The following is a 19991-nucleotide window of genomic DNA, read 5'->3' as shown; positions in this document are numbered from 1 at the left end:
CGGGCCCGATTCAAAGTGCTGGTATTAACATTTAAAGCCCTAAACGGCTTGGGGCCAGGTTATCTGAAGGAACGCCTCCTCCCATATGTACCTGCCCGGACCCTAAGGTCATCCTCAGGGGTCCTTCTCAGTGAGCCCCTGCCAAAGGAAGTGAGGCAGGTGGCTACCAGGAGGAGGGCCTTCTCTGCTGTGGCACCCCGGCTGTGGAATGAGCTCCCTAAGGAGGTTCGCTTGGCACCTACATTATATGCTTTTAGACGCCAGGTGAAGACCTTTTTATTCTCCCAACATTTTAACAATCTATAAATTTTAAATGACATGGTTTTAAATTTGTAATTTTGCATTGCTGCTGTTTTTATCTGGTTGAGCTTTTATATTGTATTTTATATTATGGTTTTATACTGTTGTTTTATACTTTGAATGGTTTTAATTTTTGTGAACCGCCCAGAGAGCTCCGGCTATTGGGTGGTATAGAAATGTAATAAATAAATAAATAAATAAATAAAATATTTCCTGGAGTATGGACTGGTTTGATCTTCTTGCAGTCCAAGGCACTCTCAGAATTTTCCTCCAACACCACAGTTCAAAAGCATCTATCTTCCTTCGCTCAGCTTTCCTTATGGTCCGCAGCCATAGGTTACTACGGGGAATACCATTGCTTTAACTATGCGGACCTTTGTTGTCAGTGTGGTATCTCTGCTCTTAACTATTTTATCAAGATTTGTCATTGCTCTCCTCCCAAGAAGTAAACGTCTTCTGATTTCCTGGCTGCAGTCAGCGTCTGCAGTAATCTTTGCGCCCAGAAATATAAAGTCTGTCACTGCCTCCACGTTTTCTCCCTCTATTTGCCAGTTACCAATCTCTCACTATTTCCCCCAGCTATAATGTGGGGATGATTACTTTGCCTGCCTTAAAGGGTTGTTGTATGGGTTTTTGAGATGATCTAATCAGTTCCTTCTCATATGTTTCAGTGAGAGCACCAGCAGATGGGGCTATTTTATTGCATGATTTTGATTTATTACAGCATTTGTGTTTTTTAATAAAATGGCAGATTCCCACTTGAAAATGGCGGGAGAGCCATTAGGACATGCAAATTTCCATGAGTGACCAATCACAAGTATGCAATAAATCTACACCTGCTTTTTCCCCCCAGGATCGTTCCGGGATCATCCCTGTGCATCCAAATGACACACGGGATCCTGGGATAAGGCAGGGACGATCCCCCCATTCTCCTTGGATAATCCTTAGCTGTAGAAAGGGCCTTAGATTGCAGGGGTTGGGGAGCACACAAAAGCCAGGAAACTATCAATCGATTGGAAGTTTGGAGAGAAGGAGTGGTGCCATGGGAAGGGGTATGTCTCCCTTCTGGAAAACCCCAGGGTGCCGGATTAGGGCCCCAGAAGGGGCAGTTGTGTCCCCCAGGCCCGAGGTTTTGCACCCTGACTTAGGGAATGTACCATATAAATGCTTAGGCTAAAATGTTCAATGCATACACTTGGGAGTAAGCATCATTGAATTCACTGGGACTTCTGGGGGAAAACAAACCCATGCATAGGACCAGGCTGTATGTATTATTACTGTGGTTCTTTTCCACTGCTTCTGCACTGTTTGTATATTTACACAAATGACACCAAGTAGGATAGCAACAAAGTATTGAAAACCATCATAGTCAGCAAAGAACTCCAGAAGATCCTCTCCAAACTAGGGATTTAAAGCAAGCTATATAAACCAGCTTGCACTCTGGGAACTTCAGCTCCCGAGTTCTAATCCCTGACTTTTCCATTGACCTGTGCAAATCTGGGTACTTCTGTGCCCTTCTGTTTTCACCCTTTGCAGAAAGGCCATGATAATGCTCCGAAGGAATTTTTAGTGACCACTTAATTAGTTAATGCACACAAAGGCAAATCATTGCAATTGCCATTTTACGTCAGTCATAAGGTCTTCTATGGAAAGAAAGGCAGAGAAGATAACTGCTAGGATTCTCCTGGGGGGCAGCCACACTTAGAGGGGCTGTCACATGGCAGGAATCAGGGCCAGGGGAGGCTTGAAGACAAATAGATAACAGCGGCCAGCAGTTCTTATACATAATAAGGGACTTCTTGCAGTGCAGAAACTATTCTATTCATAGTCCTTATTCAAACCCTTGTTCAAGAAACACTTTTAGATTTGTTCATTCCAGTTCAGTAGCTTTTATGGACCAGTACTCATTTCATCAGATGCGTGGAGTGTGATCCTTAGTTAGTTGTCATGGGCGTAAAGTGTGTGTGTGTGTGTGTGTTCGGGGGGGGGGGGGATGTAAAAGTTGGCATTAAAAATGCAAAAAAGTATAGTCTGTGACAATGTGATTAAAGCTTAAATGTATGTAAAATGACCCTTTACAGCAACAGTAATAAGACAATCATCTTAATATTGCTGAGTAAATTAACACCTGTAGCTGGACAGGAAACCATTGTCTCTATTCAGACCCAAACAAATAGAACTGAACTGTTTTATAAGTTTTATCAGAGAAGAGGACACTATGTACATTGATGGTGCTATATAAATAAATAAATAATAATAATAAAATGCTGCTCTTCACACCTCTCTGTAATAAAAATCATGCCGGATTTGGGATGATGAGGTAGCAGTACGTAATTTAATGATGCCTCCCCAGATCCTAACCAAAATCATGTTTGGCTTCTTGGTCTCTTCCAGGAACACAGGAACAGCTCTGTTTACCACAAGAGATAAGAACAAGCAACAGAAGTGGCCTTGGCTCATAGAGACCATGCCTGTTTGCTGTGACCACACCACGCACACCAGGTACTGTATCTGCCCCTTTGGCATTCAATCTTTACTGCCAGCCACTTGGGAGATTCCTTTTCTGCCTTAATTAAGAAAGTTGTACAGGGGTGGAATTGCCTGTGACCCAGTTCCCAGCGGCTTCCCTTTTTGTTAAACGGATGGGCAGGAAGATGCTGGCAGCTGGGGATTCATGGACACAAAGGAACACTTATTCTCACTTTCACTGCTGGCTGGAATTTGGGATTCTTAATTGCTCTTGCTGGCCAGCAGCAGCATCAGGGTTGTCTGTCTCCTATGGTCAAATGCTCCTGCTCAAAGAACGAGGGGCATCCTAGTTGCGGATCTCATGCCAGTCCCGGGAGGCACAGCAGATGCGTATCAGGAAAACCTCAAGTGATCTGTGCATTTAATTGCACAGGATAAAATGTTCCATAAGAACGTGCCACACATCTGCCTGCCTGCTAATTTTGCTGGCACGGGCAGGAAAGGTACTGTTAGAAAGCTGAGACGAGACATTGGCCTTATTCATAAGACACCTTAAACCATGGCTTTAACCATAGTGAATAATCACCATGGTTAAAGCCATGGCTGAAGGTGTCTTCTGAACGGGCCCAGTGAGGAAAGTAATCATCCTTGTTTTGGGCACTTACATTTACCTGTAGAGACATGCACAGCAAAAAAAAAAATAATAATCGTAAAGAAATATCATGGCTTTGTTCCATTTTAGAGAGTCATCCATGTCTTTGTGACATCTGTGGCCATTACACCAATCCCCACTCTCATCTCAGACCTATTTGCATGCCCAGCAACAACCAACCCACGCATCCTCCACCTGCACATTTTGAAAGCCATGTTTCCATATGCATTCCCACCGTTTGGGGCTGCATCTCAAGAGCTAGTTTGGTGTAGTGGTTAGACTAGGGATCCAAAACATCGAGCCTCAGGTCTCAACCTGGCCCTTTGGTGTTCCCCAGATGGCCATGCCCTCTTCCTCTGTCCCCACCCCCTTTATAGTTGTTGTCTCTTTGCTCGCTCGTGGTGACTTTTAGATGAACATGACGGGGTTTGCCAGGTCATACTGTCTTTTACTGATTCAGCAATTTCTTGACAATTGAACATGTTTTAAGTATGACTGCTTTCTGGATGTTGGTGTGGATGTATTTTGGTAGGCCCAGTTTCTGAAGGTTTTATGTATAGTTTTTTTGTTGTGATGCCGGTGACTGATGTGATTAACGAGATAACTGTGACCTTTTCCTGTTGCCATAGTTATTTAACTTCCATGGCCAGTGGTGTATATTTTTCTCTCTTCTCCTCTTCGTTTTCCAAAACATTTTTGTCTTTAGGTATTGCCATGTCATCATCATTATTATTATTATTATTATTATTATTATTATTATTATTCATTTCCTCTTTTGTGGTTATGCCACCCTACCTGAGTCATAAAGCTGATTTAGGAGGCTTTCTAGCACTGAACCTGCAAAGGCACTTTAGGATGGACTATTGTGAAATTCATGGCTTTTTCACACGCTTGACCCAGGCTTTGACAAAGAGGGGACTTCCAGTAATACACAGAGTCATATAGCTGTGCTGGCAAACAGCAAGTTTATTTAGTAGTGCAAAGATGACCGCTCAGAATGTAAAGTTATTGTCAAGACTCCAACATTTTATTCTCAGAGCCCTGGAATGCATTTCGGGTTTTTCTGAGCTTAATACATCCTCTCTGCTGCCACTGTAACAGAAATAGCTGAAGCTTATATAGTCCTTGTTTTCTCAGATAGCCCACGCAAATATGAATTTATCTGCTGAAAGCAATAATAAAAACAAATGAAAAAATGAAGAGATAAGGGGGTTCCTGTGCAGCAGGAAGCTGTCGATCTGAGGCAAATCTATCTGGGAACAGGTATTAGGAGAGTTCTTTTGTTGTTTTCCTTCTGACATACTGTGAAAATAATTACTCCAAAACCTGTGGAATTTGGCTATTTCTATTCACACCTGCTCTTGCCTTTTCAGAATCCCCATCTATTGAATTATGGAGGTACCCTGGATAGAAAATTTCAATTAAAAGCGGGGGGAGGTTAAGATCGAAGGATGCCGCAGGATGAAACTAAACCCCTTTGAGACGTAGAAAAACTTGTGGATTGCTCTTTTAAAGTACGGCTTAAAAGAGTTTGTATTTTTATTGAGAGCATTTCAGCCAGTGCATATAAATGATTAACTATATAACCATATGAAACTGCCTTACAAGGAGTTGGATTATGGCTCCCTTTAGCCCAGTGCTGTTAGATCTGACTGGTACTGGCTCTGTGAGTTCTTTGGCAGAGAGCTCTTTCCAAGCACTGACTTTAACTGGAGTAACTGGGGACTGAAACGCAATCCTTTGTGCATGCTGTTAAAGTGAACGTACTTCTGGTTTTGTGATAGCTGGACTGGCTAGAAAAGTCTTCCCCAACCTGGGGTAAAAATAGGGTGGCCATATGGAAAGGAGGACAGGGCTCCCGTATCTTTAACAGTTGCATAAAAAAGGAAATTTCAGTGGGTGTCATTTGTATGCATGCAGCACCTGACGAACTTCCCTCTTCATCACAACAGTTAAAGCTGCAGGAGCCCTGCTGTCTTTTGAATCTGGTCACTCTAGTATAGCTCCAGTTAAACATCTTGAACTCTTTTGATGAAGAGGGAATTTCACCAGGTGATGCATACAAACACCTGCTGAAATTCCCTTTTCTATGAAACTGTGAAAGATAAAAGAACCCTGTCCTCTTTTTCATATGGTCACCCTAAAAACCAACCTAAATTCCTACTTACTGTAGACCCATTGAAATAAATGGGACTTCAGTTAGTGATGATGACCTTAAATCCCATTCATTTCAATGGGTCTACTGTAAATTGAATTTTTGTTGGATTTTACCCTAGTACCCTCCAAACGTTTGGGATTGCAACTCCCATCTACCTCAGCCAGCAGGAAGTGTAGTCATATGGGGAACCCCCAGAGGGCAGACTGGGACCTTAGAATGGCCAGGTTTGTCCCCTGGAACTGATGTTCCTCACCCCTGGTTTATAACTATAGACACACATTTAGAAATAATGACTATCATTTAAATTGACCTGTGTAACTATTCAATCAGTTGTCCAGGTGCTAACGGTTGATGGGCAACTTCAAGGCCCCTGTTTCCCATCTTATGATTCTTTATCTTTAAACTCTATACTTTTGGACGAGATAGGCCTTCAAACAAAGAACTGTCCTCTGGCAACCCTTCAAATAGAGGACTGTCTTCTATAAAGTAGGACACACAGCCACCCTGCTTTATTGTGAGTAAGGGTCTGGTCTGCCACCAGAACACTCCCCTAAAGAATGCTGCCTGGCCATCCAGTTCCCAACGTAGAGGCAAAAAAGCTATGAAGAATGGCCTTTGGTGCTGACCCACCATCTCTCATTCATATCTCAGAATAGGCCTATTTTCTGAGGAAACCCAGTTGCTAACTAGGGCAGTAGAGCAGCAATTCTTATGAAAGGCCTGGGGAAGCTGTAGGTTGAAAGCAGCTGGTCCTCACTGTCATCTTTACATCCCTATTTTAAGAACAAGGATCCAGTATCCTCAGGTTTATTCAGCTGGACATTGACAGTTTAATACCTAGGTTCTAAAACAAGTTGTTGCTACAAGAATCCTTATCTTGAAAGAAGAGCTTTATGAATGTAACTGTATAGGGCAAATCAACCATCATTTCCCATTTAGGTTCTGTGCTTTTACATGCGATGCTGACTACCTTTGACCTTTGCAGGAGGCACATATTGTGGGCTCATTAACCCCAGGGTTGATTTCATCCACTGCAAACACAACTGTAATGCTCCATTTTTATCCATTTGTTATTTAGCTGTGCTCTCACATTTAACATGCTGCTGCACTCAAGGGATTTTGCCGTTTTAGGCTAGTGCCAGGTTAAAATGTGGTGGGAGAATAAATTGCTTCCATTGAAATCAATGGAGGACCAAAAAAAATCCTGTTGGGAATTAGGCCACATCCAAATTGGCCGAGCTATTTTTAGGTGAAAAGAAAAACACACAAAATGCATGATCATCTCTCTACAACTGATTTTATTCCCCAACAATTAAAGTGAGGAATCACTCTTCTGATGTAGAGATAGTTCCTAAAGCCTCTAGGGTTGTGTTGTTGTTGTTGTTGTTTGCCAACTGTTTTCCAGTACAAGAAAATGCTTTTGAAAAATGTAGCAACTACATTTTAAAAATAGTTCATGGACCACATGAGCTGCAGGGAGACACATGGGACTGGGGTCAGATATATGTACAAGCCTCAAGCTCATGTGCTTCTCCCTCATCTCTCTTCCTCCAATATGATAATGAGAAAGAGATCAGAAGCGATTACTTCCATTTTTCAACTATTAATGGTTTATTATGTGTGAACCCAAAACTATGGTTAGTCTTAATTGTGGTTTAGGAAACAAATCAGGATCAGAAACCATGGCTTGAAATTGGCTTGTTTCCCTACAAGGGGTGTTGAACTTCAGGCCAGCTGGCCCTCTAGGAAAACAAATTCAGCCTGCTGGGATTCCTGAGAGGGCCCCACCTCCTTTCCCCAAATGTTTGGTGGTGTACTGGATTATGCAGTTTGTTTCCCTCGCCTAAGGCTTAGTTATTGAAAGTAAGACCTTTGAGCTAAAACATGCTGAAAGCTTCTCTGAAATGGAATTTGGCCCTAAACACCTCTGCCCCTAAACTATAGTTAAGCCTAACCACATTTTGTCCAGGTTTGGACATAACGATGAACCACAAACTAATTCCTTTGCATCTATGCTGGAAGAGAAAGGGGAAGGGGGAACTCACAAGCCCAAGCCATGTTCCTGTAAAGCTAAACCATAGTTTAGAATTAACATTTGAAGGCAGCCATGGCATACTCTAGCCTGCTTTCCCCCCCACCCACTTTGGGGTGAGCAGGGATTAAAAGCTAATTTACAACCCTATACCAGGAGTTGTTTCAAAAATGTTTTCCCCTTTTGTTCCAGGGTAACTTATTATCGTGAATCGACAGTCACTCTCAGGGCCAGCCCAAGAGATTTTGCTGCTGAAGGAGAAGATGGCGCCCAACATTTCATGCTTAGTACCTGACCCATTGAATCTTATTTGAACAGTGGCAATAAGATAGTATCCTTCACCACAGGGCAGTAGGTCATCTTAGAGGCCTCCAAGCAGCTGTGTGACACACATCTCTGTCACCTCTCCTAACCTCTCAGCATCTGCTTCCTGAGGAGCCACCTCACTCTGCCCAATGATATGACCAGCAATGGTATGTCTAGTGGACTTTATATTTGCCCACCTACTCTACACATGGTACACATATCCTTCCACACCCAGCCATATACATATACACACAGAAAGACTTTTCTAAAATGCGAAACTCAGCCATAGCCATGGAAGGGGAAACTTTGGTCTTGTTCTTTATCATGGAAAGAAAATAAGCCTTGAGGCCCAGCATTGGGCAAAAGGTGGGATATAAATTATTATTATTATTATTATTATTATTATTATTATTATTTTCCCTCCATGGTCATGCAAACCTAGTCTCTCTCTCTCTCACACACACACACCACTTTTTTTTCTCCCCTCCCTCCTTTCTGCTATCAGTGGAGCATTAAGCAACTTACAGTTAAAACAACACTAACATCACATTTAAACAAAAAACCCAACAACCACAACCTACCCCCATTGACTGCAAAGGAACTACAGTTAGGAAAGGTCCCTTATATAAGTAAAGGCCTTCATAGTTTCTCTTAAAAAATGGATATAAGCTGGCTAGTCAGACCTCTCTAGGCAAGAAATCCCCCAAACGGCATCACACCGGAAGAGGCCGTAGACGTGATAACCTCCCACTGCCCCTCAAATGGCAGGGGCACATGGGACAAGTTCACCTCAGAAGATCTTAAGGCATTTTGGGAAATGAGTGCAAACTTTGGAATGATTCAGACATGGTAGTTTTAATTTTTTTATTAAAACTAATTCTTTAAGCAAATAAGTTTAAAAGTATCTATTTTCTGTAGAGTTTAGATATTGTCCCTTCTCTACCCCTTCCTGCAGTTAACCATTACAGCTCAACTTTTTATGTTTAATGTACTGCACACTGCCCAGAGAATTTGGGTTATTGGGCAGTTTAAAAGTATAACTGACAAACATTTTTGACTAGAGGCTTGATAAAACTGCTCTATGTTTCTTTTCCTAGCTATACCATATTCACTCAATACTGTCTGACTGTGAGAACCTTAAAGAAAACAATCAAAGGAAAGATGTCAGTGACAAATGGAGTCACTAGACTTTAAATAATTTCACTCTAAAAGAACGGAGAACTTTTTAATAATATGTTAAATGAGCAAGAGTAATTGGCATTAGAGCCTCAAAATTGCATTACAGCACCTCTGAATGGCAGTAATTCCTCCTTGTTATCTGTGCAGATAATTGGGAAAGAGAGAGGGAAATCCCTTAGCCAGTTCTCATTTTATGCCATTAGACTGGGTTTGCACACATGCTAACCTACAATCAGTGTTTGAGTGTGGGTTGTTTGTTGAACCTTGGGTTGTTTGTTGAGCCATTGGTTAGAGTGTTGTCTGAACCGATGACATTTTCTGCAAAATAGCTTTTTCCCCCCACTAAGGCCATAGCTAGACCTAAGGTTTATCCCTGGATCGTCCAGGGGTCAAACCTGTTCATCTAGGTGACACACAGGGTATCCAGTGCTCAGGCAGGGGTGAACCCTGGATGATCCCAGGATAAACCTTAGGTCTAGCTGTGGCCTAACAAGCCACCTTGAGAACCCATGGTTTTTTGTTCAGGGTGGTTAACAAGCTACCCTGAGGAAAATGTCCTGAGTTCAGACAACATGCTAACCAATAGTTCAACAAACAACTCATGGTTCAACAACAATCCACACTAAACCACTGAGTGTGGGTTGGCATCTTGTTTGAACCCAGCCAGTGTCTTACCCCACTTCCACACATTCATGCTGGGGGAATTTGCATAATTATCCTCAGTAGCATAAGAACATAAGAAGTGCCATGTTGGCTTGTCATGTTGTGGGAACCCAGCCAGAACCCGTCAATAGCCCATGGATTCTGGGTGACTTGTTACCCATGGCAACAAGCCATCCTGGCCAGGTTTGCATGACAGAAGTAGCCGCACTACCCCGGGGCAATTATGCAAATCTCCCCAGTATGCCCCATGGTTTGTTTCCCCCTCCATGATTGTGTGAACCCGGTCACTGGCAGTGGCCCTCCGGGATTTCAGACAGGGGTCTTTCTCAATCCTAGCTGGAGATGCCAGGGATTGAAGTGGGATCTTTTGAATACAAGTCACCCTGTAGAACTCCACAGAAGCCCACTTTCGCTCACAATTTCCAAATATTTATGGAAATTTCAATTTGAACATCATTTCCAACCAAACTCTACTGGTTAATATTCAAGAAAAAAAATATTTTAAAAAATGTGCAGTGGCCTTGTGTACTAAATTTGGTTAGCTTATGGCTAGAAGTCTAGGACATTTTGGATTGATGAGAACCAGTTGCACAGTCGGGGGAGCTGGGAAAAAAGAGAAAATACCTCCTCTTGGAAATGAAAACTATCTCCCACTCTCCTTTGGGGCCTGTCACAAATGCCCTGTCTTCATAGGCATGAAAGTTAAGATTCACCATAATCGGAAGTACCCAGTGAAAACCAAAACATGGAATTTGTGGCATACTTCTAGCCATGCAGTAAACTGACAAGTGTCTCCAATAGTAACTATGAGCGTCATCAAATGAGTTTTTTTATCACATGCTGCTTACTGCCCACTCACATTTTTTTGCGCATCCTTTAGATGACGTCCACCTGCCGTGTGTCTCCCACTCCTTCTGGCCTTCATTCCGTCACAAAGTAGACTCCGGTAAATCCATTTTTAAAAAACAAAGTGTTCTACCATTTCCTGCTGTATGTGGGAAAAGCCATGTGATAAAAATACCCACTGGTCATTGTTTACTTCCTCTTTCTTCCCCTGTGTCAAGAAAGGAAGTATCATGGGACAGAAGTGGGGAGGAAAATGTGATTTTACCCCATATGGTGATATTCTATGTCATTAGATCTCTTTGCAGTTGTATGGAAAGAGAAGAGCCTGAAGAATCTTTTGAGCGTGCATCAGCATGTAAGTACTTACAGCATCATATCACGCTGGCATTGAAACGACATGCATATTACATTCATCCCATTCTCACTTCTTCATTTCTTGGGTACCCATCACATTGTAGGTGGCATCAACTGCAGAACTTTCAATGAAAAAGTACTTTCTCTCCCCACCCCCAAGTCAAGAGCCTTACTCATTTCCTGGGGGCTGTCTTCAGGCACCAAGTTGGCACTGCTCCATCGCCAAACCCCACAGTATCGCTGGTGCAGGGTGGCAGCGAATAGTCTTGATGCAGGGAGGCAGCACAGGCTTTCCAGCTGCCATTAGGCTCATTGGTCCCACCCCCTGCCTTCTGTCTGGGCAGACAGCAACCAATCATGGGTCGCCATCTGCCCGGCCACGCCTCCGCTGCGACTCCAGAGCGAGGATAGACAGGTGTGCTGTACTCGCATCACTCCAAAGAAAAAAGTTCGGGTAAGTCCCTGACTTTTTCTCTCCGCAGCTTTGCAGCCCCAGGGTGAGCGCACGGTGGGTGCTGCATTGTATAACCCGAGGGCTTTCTGTGCATTTAAACCTTCAGCTATTGGGTGGTATAAAAATGTAATAATAAATAAATTTAGGTTGAAATGCGCAGCTCCCATCGCTTCTCTGTCGTCGCTCCGATGTCACTTCCTGAAAACAGGAAGTAATTAAGCCCACTCAGTCTGGTAGGAGAGAGCAGCAACTGGACTTTTTTTGGGGGGGTGTTTGCAGCGCAATAATGGCCAGAACGGGAGGAAGACGCACAAGAGGTAGGCAACATCATGTGAGCAATCCGTGAGTAACCAGTAACGAGCGTGCAGTAAAACGCTCGTCGGATGGAGCTTTTAGACAGCCCCCTGCACAGCACCAAGTGCTTTGACAAGAAACAACCTGAATATACTCTATATATTACATTATATGTTCTGTTTCCACAGGTCCTGACAGTGCAAATGAAGCATGCGTTCATGTCTGCAGTGTATTTATTCTGCTTGGAATCTCACCAGGAAAGCATGGAATTTGGTATCTAGAGCAAAATTTGGCAAACGGAGAATGTCGGCTTCCTCCGGTGACATTTGCAGCTCATAGGGCTGTAGAGAGAAGTATGGAAATAACTGTGGACGTTGCTTGCTGAACTCTCAGAGAAAGCCGGTGAAAAGACTGAGCAGTATTGACAGGCAAACTCCCCTCACTGCTTTTTTAAATTTGGGTGCTGTAACAATTTTACATACATCTAAAGTTTAGATTCTAAACTTTTTACATAATTGTCAGAGTCTATACTACGTGCATTTCATATCCCTCTGATCTTACTACTGACAATGAACACACACATCCCATGTGTGTGTGTATGTGTACGTGTGCAGGATAATACCTTCCTGCAACTGATGAAGTAGAGTCTAGTCCAAGGGAGTTTATGCCATAATAAATGTGTTAGTCCTTAAGGTGCTTCAAGTCTCTGCTCTTTCGCAAGAGTAAGGGATTCACTTTACATACATTTTACACATGTGCTTTCAAGGGTATTGGCTTCGGGAACCTGATCTGCTGACTGCTGACCATGCATATTCAGAATCAAATGCTGCATTCTAAGCTGGAGAAGAATTTTGCAAGAAAATGGCGCTCGATTCATAATACACCTAAGCAGTGTGAGATGAACAGATTTGTATTCTGAAGCAGGTCTTGACAAAACTTTGGCAACATTCTGAGTGAGACTGAAAGCTCCATCACACCTTGGAAGAAACGCTGGCTACCGTCACTTCTCCGTGGACACTCAAAGCTCCATCCGATACTGGGCACTCCCATGGTGTTTGCTCAGGTCCCTCCCATGACGTCGTCTGCCTCCCGTGCCCCTTCCACCCCTTCTGGCCTTCCTTGTGCGAAAAAAAAACCCTCATTAAGTCCAATGTTTTTTAAAAACTATTATAATGGTAGCACCATTATAACAGCGGACTCAATGGGCCTCATGCTCATTCTGTACTTCCTCTTTTGAAAAGAGGAAGTAACTGAGGAAGGAAAACACCAGCGGAGAAGTGAAGGTAGGGAGCGTGTTAACTCCCGGTGTGATGGAGCTTTCAGTTACTTCCGGTTTTCAAACAGGAAGTAAACAAGGTGCACAAGGGCCATTCAGTCCCTCATTGTGAACACACTGCTTCTCCCACACACAGCAGGAGAGAGCAGCAACTTCAGTTTAAAAAATAGTTTGTAGTTATTCTGGTTTTTCTTATTTATTTATTTATTTATTTATTTATTTATTTATTTATTACATTTTTATACCGCCCAATAGCCGAAGCTCTCTGGGCGGTTCACAAAACCGCCCAGAGCTTCCTTCTTGTGCTGCAAGAAGGAAGGTTGTGCTTCCTTCTTGCAGCACAAGGAAGACCAGAAGGGGCGGGAGGCATGTGAGCGACCTCCGAGGAATCCGTGAGTGCCCAGTAACGAGCGTGCAATAAAATGCTCGTCGGATGGAGTGCTCTTTCACGTAGTTGAGGGAGGGGGTAGCTCCTTGCCTCCTCCTCCTCCCTGCCAACAGAAATAGAATAAATTATGCAAAAACAAGCACATTCATTCTGATTCGGATTGCCAAATCCTGCTTTTCTTCGTGCTGAATTTGGATTTTTGCCTCTAGCACTGAGTATGCACAGCCCTTTCTTGATTCCTCCTCCACCAGCAGCCATTATAGGAAGAGGTGCAGTCAGGTGGAGTTTTGGAAAAACAGCAGCAGCAACAACGGAAGCAGGCACTGCAGTTTTTAGAAGCCCAACAAATGCAGGAAGTCCCTCGTAATTAGTAATGTGGGGTGTGTGTGTTTTTGACACACATACACACCCAGAGCCATTTAACTAAGCTCTTTGTGCATGTTCCTATGCTGGGAAATTTGAATGGCTGGTAGTTATTTCAACTAAACAAAGCAAGGGAGTTTGCTCCACAGGAGATTTCCTCCTCCGCTCACTTTGGGTTTCAGTAATAACTGTGTTCTAGGCGAGATGACATGAAGATTACATGGGGGTTGCAGAGAGGCCAGATTCACCATTGTCCCAGGCAAAATCAAATGCCATCTCTTATGTGGTCCTTTCCTCACAGTTAACATTCTTATCATCCCAGTTGTTTCTGCCAGTCCACCTTTTTTCTCAGTCATGTGGAAAGAAAACCTAACATTTGCTCAGTGTTCAATGTTGACATGGATGCCAGGCTAATCAGCGGAGCCCTACGATTAATCTTATGTAAGAATTCAGTAGTGTAAGGCTTATTACTCAAGTTCTACTGGACCAATTTTGTTCATTTTTGTTTTAAAGTGAAGCTTGAGCAGTAAAGACATGCAGAAAATTTTGAAAGTTCAAAAATGTTCAAAGCCTGAGCTTTAATAGCCAAATGGTATATTTCCACGCCCTAGCCGAGAGCCTAAGGAAGTTGGGAAACCACAGCTCCCACGTAGTGCAGTCTTGCAGGAAGAAAAACACAAAGAGGGGACCAGATAGAGGGCCTTGGGCTTTGTGAGTCAAGCCCAGACTCTGTGGGTCTCAGAGTACCCATATTGGCAGTCAGGATAGTGGTGGAGGAGGTGGCAAACGGTCTGAGTAGGTAGCAGCGGAGGAAAAAAACAACCCTAGGAAAAGCTGGGTTTTCAAATGTGGGGGAAGAGGGAAGTAGATTGGCTTGAGGCCTGATGAGAAGAAATGAACGTTGCTGAGTGGCGACATGTATGAGGAAGCAAGGGCAAAAAGTCCTTGATTGCAATGACAGAAAGTAACCTCCACACAGCTTCTGGAGAACTGACATAGCAGGAGTCAAAGAACAGTATATTTTGCCTTCAGACAACTAGACTCCATGGCTTCTGCTCCTTGGAGAGCATCTTTAGAGTTCTGTCTGGTTCTGACTAAAACTCAGAGCATATTCACTGCTCCACTGACATTGGAGCCACCAGCCTCCAATGTACCTGAGTGTACTACTTTACTTTCTCCTGTATAAGTAAAATGATTGCCATTAATTCCTATGGTGAAAAATAAACCACACTGAAGGAGACTATTGAGAGGCAGTGTGGTGTAGTAGTTAGAGAGATGTACTGGGAGTCAAGAGATCCAGATTATAGTCTCTGCTCAGCTATGGAAACCCACTAGGTGTCTTTGGGCCAGTCACAGGCTCTCAGCCCAACCTACCTCACAGGGTTGTTGTTTTGAGGATAAAATGGAGAAGGGGAGGAGGAACCTATACAAGGCCTTGGGTTCCTTGAAGGAAAAAAGGTGGGATATAAATGCAATAAATAAATAAAATTGCACTGAAAGCAAAATGTGCCCTCCAAACATAAGACAGAGTGCATTTTATCCTCACAGTCATTTGTAAACAAGAATCTCTCTCTCTCTTCCTCTCTGGTCATTAGCTGCTACTAAATATTTCTAGTACCATTTCCAACAAACAGGAAAGCAAGCTATGAAAGAATCCTTTTGGCCTTCATACACAACACTCATTTTCCAAAAGCTTATGAACTAAACTGCCCAATACTCCAGGAAGGACAGCGTTTCTCTTTCTCATCTGCTTTCCAGCTGCTTCAGGCTACAGGAGAGGTCAGGCTTCAGAGGTGGCCAGCTTTGTATAAGAACATATTAATTGCCATGTGTGTGTACTAAGCAGGGCAATAAGGACAAATCCAAGCTTTCATAGAATTTGTTTTGGGACCAAAAGATCAGCACACAACTCCTAAGCAGTCCAAAGATAAAAATCTGAGAGTTGTGAGGGAACCTGCCACAATCAATGATGGGACATGTTCCTGAGGAGAAAGTTCAAAATTAAAGAGTGTAGAAGGATCACACCGAATAGGTCAATGCTACTGTTATGAGACCAGGGAAGGGAGGAATAACTTTTTGTCCTGGGAGACCCCTTCTTTATGTAGGCTCCCAGGAAAAAAAAAATCTGATAGGCTGCCAGTAGTCAGGATGAAGCTCCTGACACACCCTAGTCTGTCCAGCTGTGGCCTTGGTAGAGCCAGCTGAACTTCTGGAAAACCACCTGTATTGATAACCACACCAACATAGGACAGACTATGAAAGACAAAATGTTTAACGTGCAACATGGGCAGATAAAAGTGCAGGACATCCTGTTGTTGCCTAGAATAACTGCCAACATCTGACTGATCTGATTGATAACTTTGTAGGCAGGGGAGCAGAAAGAAACCTTCAACAAAACTGCCGCATCAAGACCGAATTAAATTACTACCAGGAAGGAAACTAACCCATTCTGCAATTGTATAAACATTTACTCAGGAAGAAGCTCCACTAAAATAAATGGCATTTACTTCCAAGTACACACACATAGGATCAGGCTATTAGGGTGCAAACGGAAAGATGCACTGAATGAACAGGTCATGCTGTACTAGGGTGGCCATATGGAAAGAATGACAGGGCTCCTGTATGGAAAAGGGAATTTCAGCAGGTGTCATTTGTATGCATGTAGCACCTGGTGTAGTTCTGTCTCCATCACAACAGTTAAAGCTGCAGGAGCCCTGCCTTCTCTTGTATCTTGGTCACTCTAGTATAGCTCCTGCAGCTTTAACTGTTGTGATGGAGAGAGAACTTCACCAGGTGCTGCAAGCATACAAATGACACCTGCTGAAATTCCTTTTTCAATACAACTGTTAAAGATACAGGAGCCCTGTCGTCCTTTTCAGATGGTCACCCTATCTGTACCATCTAATGGAGCTGCACCCCTGAGCAAAAAGAGACTCTAAAAATAATATCACCACGAGCCTGTGGCTAGGAAGATTACTGAAAGTCTTTGGGAACATAACTGTTAAGTCTTCCACTCTATATGAGGGGGGAAATCTATTAAAAAGCAACATCTGGCAGAGCAATAATCTGTGCTATTTTCCCCAATGGAACCAAGAAACAGATCAGTTGGCACAATGTTAAGTATTGTAGCCAAGCAGAGAAAAACAATCTCTGGGCTGCTTCCAATCAAGGCTTTTATCGCACCATTGTCCTGCATGATTCACAGAAATTTAAGGATGGGTGTTCCAGATGTCACTGAGCTTCTCCAAATGAGTGATTTATTGCATGCTTGTGATTGGTCTCAGTTCACAGGGTCTCAGGGTGTTCATCTGTCTATACCTGCTTAGTAATTAAACCAAATTAATGCAAGGACATGTTTAATACATGGTTTGCAATCACAGCATAGCCCAGGTTACTTTTCTACTTAAAACAGCAAAGCAATAATGCATGGTGTCACTAAAAAAACAAAACCATGAGGAAGCTAACATGCTGAGAGTCCCAAACAGGACTTCAAATTTTTTTTAAAAAAAACAAAACCCTCCCATAACTCAAAACACTACCACAGAATGGTTCATTAATTCTTTCTCTGTTTCTTTCTTTCTTTCTTTCTTTCTTTCTTTCTTTCTCTAATAATAATTATGAATTACTTAAAGAAATTTCTAAGCAATGTATCAAAAATGAAAACTTCATACAATGAACAAGATTACCTTTTGGGGAATGCTTGTTGGAAAAGGTATGTTTTCAGTAAGCACTTAAACCCCAGAAGAAGTTAACACCTGCCTAATTTGTCATGGTACAGAATTCCAGTGGGTGATATGATACTAAAGACCCTATTCTGAGCCAGGATGGACCAGACCCCCCAAAATCTGGGTACCACTAGGTGGGTATCTCTTGATTAACATAGTATCCAAACAGTCTGATAGGGGATCATGCACTCTCTTAAGTACAAAACCCCCAAATACAGCCATCTACAATAGATTATACACCTGGAAAATAAATAAATAATAATGTAATGCCAATCATTATCTTCTAAAACAACCCAGACAGTATATGGCTGGACCAGAGCTCAGCTAAATGTAAAAAAAAAAAATCTTTGTGTTTAAGAAAAGATATGCAAGCTCTCTCTGTGAGCTTCTCCACATGGGTGATTTATTGCATTCTCCTGATTGGTCACTCACATAAATTTGAGGTCCTTTTCATGATGTCATCAACATCCAATGCCTCTCCCGACGTGTAAGAGGGGGGGAACACGTGTATTGTGCTGATCCTTAAACACACGAAGGACTCCAGAAGTCAAAGCCCTGGTAAAGCTGCAGGATTTTTGCTACATGTGGAGAAGCCCTGTGGCATTTTATCTGTGATGATATTTCTTCATCATTTGACATTGACAGTCATAAAGTGAGGAATTTCCTTATGTGGATAGCAATGTACACCACCATTGTGCAGGTAGACTTCAGAAATAGAGCAGTCAACTAAACACCTACCTAGCATAGACTCTCATTCATACTGCTATTAACCTGTATTCAGACCAAGTGAAAACCGGATGTTTTTCCAACAGCTTGGTCCTTTCTTTGGGGTGGGGGAGCCAGGAGGTTGGTGGGCTTCAAGAACCCTTAAGGTCAGGTGTAGCAGTGATGGTTATTCTCACTCCAAACCAAAGCTACCACTACCTCTTAGTTTGGGTTGGAAAAATGAGGAGTGAACGTGATTGCCCTTCATATAAAGAACACTTCCTCACACAGTCCCCCCATGCACAAAAGACACCCACTCCCCTTCCTGAAAATAGCCCCCCTCCCACCGCACTACAATTACAATTTTTAAAATCCTGCATTGGCAAGAATAGTTGTTAAAAGCCTGATCGAAGCAGGGGAGGGTGATTTTTTCACTGGGGTCACAGCACTGGGGAGAGTAGGGCCCTTCCCTCTCCATCAGCATCACCCCCCCCCAAAAAAAATATTCCCCCCACGCTGCAATCAGGCTTTCAATAACAGCACTGCTACTAATAGCACTGCAATCCAAAACATTTTATTGTACAGTAACATTATTTTGTTGCTATTATTTGCTGAATTGTGGAGAGAGTGAGAGATTCCCTATAATGCTTATATAGAGATGGCAGCAACACTTGGTAGCTCTCAAAACAAAAAGGCTCTTTACAGTTCAGGCCTCTGAATAAGTCTTTTCTTAGAAGGCTATGTTACAAGTGGATGTGGTCCCCACCCCTCTGCTCCCATTACTAACAGAAAGTAAAAAACACTTTTTAAAAATCCTCTGTGGTCTAGAGGCCAAATCATTTATTTATGACATCCCTCAGTGCAGTGACAAGGAGAAAGCACAGGAACAGAGCGGAGAGAAGCAATGACTTGGCAGATTTCAGTGCCCTTCATAATTCATGGATGGAGGATTGGATAATAGACCATCAGACCAAGAGAAGATCTCCGCCAAAACGTGTGAGCACAGCACCCCCTGGAGTCCTACAATCAAATGCAAATCTTTCCATTCCATCACTAGCCATGAGTGAGACACTTTGTTCATCATCACATGGGGGGCAGGGCAGGGGGGGAACTGCGTTTCCTTACCATCGCATCCCTCATTGCTTCCTCATTCTCAAAGGAGAGGAAAGAGGAAGTAAACAACGTGCACACGGCCCATTCAGTGGTCTGTTTTGATCGCGCTGCTTCTGCACACAGCAGGAGATAGCAGCAAGTTCCATCTCAAAAAATAAGTCGGACTTATTAGGGTGTTGTTGTTGTCACACGAAGAAGGCTAGAAGGGGCAGGAGGTGTGCGGGAGGCAGACGACGTTGTGAGGGGGACCCGTGAAAATTCGTGGATGGCCAGTAACAAGTGTGCAATAAAACACTTGTCTAATGGAGCTTTCATTTACCCATCTCCAAAGCCAACATTCCCACTGACAAATTATCTTTGGGGAGAAACTATCTGTTACCATGACGGTGTTTTTCACATACAGATTTTGTAGACATCACCCTGGCACATTGGCTGAGATATTCATTTTGTTCCAGAAGGCTGTGTAAGCAAGAGGCTTGGAGGCAGCCTGGAACAGAAATGGTCCTGATGGTAATGTGTGAGCTACCAGCACCTGACTTAAGTTCATGACCATCATATCCTCTGCCTAAGTGAATTCTTAGGAGTTGCCCCCATCTGAGTATGTGAACTCTGGGTGAATGCAAATGCCTTCCTGACCTCCAATTCACCAGGTAACTAGTCAGTCTAATGCCCTGGCAGGAAACATGGTCCAGTCTTGATGCATCCTTGCCTCCA

At 43.0% G+C, this 19991-nt stretch overlaps 1 long non-coding RNA gene across 1 annotated transcript; it reads left to right on the top strand.

Annotated features, from left to right (window-relative positions):
• The first annotated feature begins 2713 nt into the window (after positions 1-2713).
• Positions 2714-12165, top strand: LOC134394739 (uncharacterized). Its single transcript, XR_010025200.1, has 3 exons — positions 2714-2802; positions 10899-10960; positions 11896-12165. It is a non-coding gene; the product is annotated as an uncharacterized LOC134394739 (long non-coding RNA).
• The last annotated feature ends 7826 nt before the right edge of the window (positions 12166-19991 follow it).

The sequence above is a fragment of the Elgaria multicarinata genome, chromosome 1 (genome assembly GCF_023053635.1).
Source record: "Elgaria multicarinata webbii isolate HBS135686 ecotype San Diego chromosome 1, rElgMul1.1.pri, whole genome shotgun sequence".
In the NCBI taxonomy this organism is placed as follows: Eukaryota; Metazoa; Chordata; class Lepidosauria; order Squamata; family Anguidae; genus Elgaria; species Elgaria multicarinata.
The sequence above is the reverse complement of the archived record's forward strand: the minus strand, read 5'-3'. Positions and strand labels throughout refer to the sequence as shown.